The sequence below is a fragment of the Mytilus californianus genome, unplaced genomic scaffold, assembly GCF_021869535.1.
Source record: "Mytilus californianus isolate M0D057914Y unplaced genomic scaffold, xbMytCali1.0.p SCAF_13, whole genome shotgun sequence".
NCBI classification, from domain to species: domain Eukaryota; kingdom Metazoa; phylum Mollusca; class Bivalvia; order Mytilida; family Mytilidae; genus Mytilus; species Mytilus californianus.
In genome coordinates, this window is record NW_026262615.1 from 41,923,658 (window position 1) to 41,926,900 (window position 3,243).

The 3,243-nt window shown below is 31.9% G+C and overlaps 1 long non-coding RNA gene across 1 annotated transcript; it reads right to left on the minus strand.

The window, feature by feature from the left end:
* Nucleotides 1-1,418: 1,418 nt before the first annotated feature.
* LOC127723816 (uncharacterized) lies at nucleotides 1,419-2,374 on the minus strand. Its single transcript, XR_007992268.1, has 2 exons — nucleotides 2,281-2,374; nucleotides 1,419-1,560 (listed from the first exon to the last, which is right to left on the minus strand). It is a non-coding gene; the product is annotated as an uncharacterized LOC127723816 (long non-coding RNA).
* Nucleotides 2,375-3,243: the final 869 nt, after the last annotated feature.

The following is a 3,243-nucleotide window of genomic DNA, read 5'->3' on the forward strand; positions in this document are numbered from 1 at the left end:
AGCAAACATAAGCCCTACAAATTATATATATGTTCCCAAAATATCGCTGGCATTTTCATTTTTCAATTCACAATGTCCAGTAACATTGATTTTTTATCTTGGGATGATAGTGATCTCAATCTTGATCTTTTACGTGGTGAATATACTGCATCAGATTTTGAATCTGAGGATGACTATACGTCCCTGCTGCAAAGACTGCAAAAACTACAAAAACTCCAAAAGAAGCATCAACCGCAAGTACATGTAAATCAGAACGAAGAAGCTTCAAAATTATGTGACTGAATAATCAAATTATCTCTATGTTAACATAAATAGAACCACATTAGGGTAATTTACGATGACATTTTTTCAACACCAGAAATATGTGCCCTCTTTCAAAATCCCAGACAAGAAATTTTGTGCTTCAATACAGAGCCGTAAAGTTTTTGAAAATTTGAATATTGTCTATTGTTAAAGTGTCGTATGTTTTAGTTATATCGCTATGCTTTTTGTAACCCTAATAATTGAGCAACTAAGATGAAAAGAGTTGTGATTTGCTTTAGTTTTTTTAGCCACAGCAATATAAATGTGCTTGTTCAATGTTTGGTGACATACCATGTTAATTGTTGTCTGCATGATGCTTTGTAAAAAGGTTTCCTATAACATTTTTTTGTTGGGTAACTGCTGACAGTTTACCATGTGAAAATTCTGAGAAGCCAAAAATAATGCGAAATGTATAAATAAGTAGCAATGTCAGATCTAAACAAGAATGTTAAATATGATAGCATATATTGATATCACCTTTCTGTAAATTCAACTTCGATTCACAACTGCTTGTCAGTGGCAAATATTTCATGTACAGTCAGCCTGATTAAACCGAAATGAACTATTTTCAAATTATGTTTAAAGTTTGTTTTTATGTTATGTCGTTACACCAATGTCCCATGCTAGTGGTGGTGATGAGCGCCTAAAAATATTTAACATTGTCATTCTTTATGTGCCCGTCTCAAGTCAGGAGCCTGTAATTCAGTGGTTGCTGTTGGTTCATGTCCGTCATATTTGAATTTTCGTAAATTGCTTTGTTATTGTAGACACTTCGTTTTCTCTAGTGAATTGTTATATATTTTCCATGTCGGGGACTTTTGAAGCTGACTGCACGTTATAGGTTTTCTCATTGTTGAAGGTAATTACGGTGCATTCCAATAACTTACATCCACTTCATTTGGACTAAAGGAGTTGTCTGATGATCATTAGCAAAAATATATAAAAATCTCCTTTAAGTTTGCTTCAAGTGGCTATTCCTTTAATATATAAAGATGTGCGGTTACTTGTTTTTTTTTCTTTCATTGAACTGTTATCCAAACTGAGCATGTTACACAATGTAGTGAATTTCTGCATTCCTGTCTTTGTTTTAATGTATATAATAATAAAAATGTATATTCAAAGACTTAAATATTTATTTCTCCATGTAAGACAAGCATGACAAATTCAATGAAATTAAAAAAAATACTAAAAAAAGTCATTTTCTCCTGTAGTACTTCTCCCTTCTTCTAATGCGTGATTTCTTTCTGGGGGGTATTCCTACAATAAAGAATATATTATAAATAAAAAGAAATAATGTTTGTCAAGTTTATAGCATAGGCAATTCATTAATTTTTAAGACAGTAATCTGAGACTTGAGACTCAGCAGTAATTGACCAATCATGTCAATATGGATCAAAATAGTTAAACTGATAAAGGATGCAGACCAAAGGTGCATGTACTTTTTACATCATGTTTGGGTCAATTATTTAAAAAAAATACGTCTATTTAAGAACTCATGATGTACTGGTATTTCACATGGTGACACATTTTCATTGCATAATATTATTATACTAGCATGTATAGACTGCATATATATTATCAAGGGAACCAAATATAAATCTAAATTTCTTTCACTAACAATACAAATTCACCTATCATACCTCATGTTGTGTGTGTGCAACTTGTCTCGTGTGTTTCTCAGTTCTGCAGCGGGAACTTACTGATACAGAAAAATTGGAATTTCATATAATTACAAATTTTACATCATTACATCGGTTAATTACTAAGGCTTGCACATACATTATCCGGAAAACAGATTGTTCATCTGAATGTAAGTTATGGGTGAGTTGCTCATTGACCCTGTCCCACTGACTGGTAATAACTCGAGATTACTTTCCGGTTTAATCGGTAAATTCAAGTCTATAACTGCACTTATTTTATTTAAAGTGCTTATAAACCAACATTTATGAACATGTCAAATCTTATATTCACACTTACCGGAACATAACACTCTTTATAAATCCACATTTGTTAATTATTATTTTCTCTTTCGCTGTCAAAAATGGCGGTCGAATCCTTCTTGTCAATCATTAGTTTAAACATATTTTATTGGACAAAAATGCCGAGTCACGTGATCGAAGACTTACAATTAATTACTATTTGACTGGTCAGTACGGGAAGTGACCAATCTCTGTGTTATAGTAGTCTCAGATCAAATGTATTATTCTTTTGGCTTAGTTTTTGTGGATAATTTTGGAAATGCATAGGAAATGAACCTTTTCATTCTTGTTTCCCCTATCGGAATAAATGTTGTGCGTGTTTCATTGAAATGTTTACTTAGTATATGAATCCTTCTGTTATAGAAGTGAAAATACCTATATACATATACTATCTTTCTATATAGTGAAAAGGAAGAGCACGCCTGAAGACAAAAAATAAAGTGTCCTCCGTACAATTTTTTTTTATCAAATTTTTTAGCAGAATTAAAATTAATTCTTTTTTCTCAGTTCTTGTATCAAGAATTTTTCACCTATTTTGAATGATAGTTTCATTAACAGTGATATTTTAAGGAAATGTTGATCAAAGTATTTAAAATTCCCACAATATGTGCATGACGATAATTACACATGCGTATGTACATACAGGATATTGCACAACAAAGCCAGTACAGTTTAAATAGTTAAATTTTCCTATTAGATATCGGGTGAGCCGTAGCGTAGTGGATATACAATGACTATATACATATAGCATTAACTTACTAATGAGCCTAAAGCATCTAGTTCTATCCTTGTCTGTTGAGTCTCGGCTCGGCAGCAGGGATACCACTTCGCCAACTCGACACTCACTCTTTTTTATTTTATTATATCAAATGTATTATTCTTTTAGCTTAGTTTTTGTGGATAATTTTGGAAATGCATAGGAAATGAACCTTTTCATTCTTGTTTCCCCTATCGGAATAAA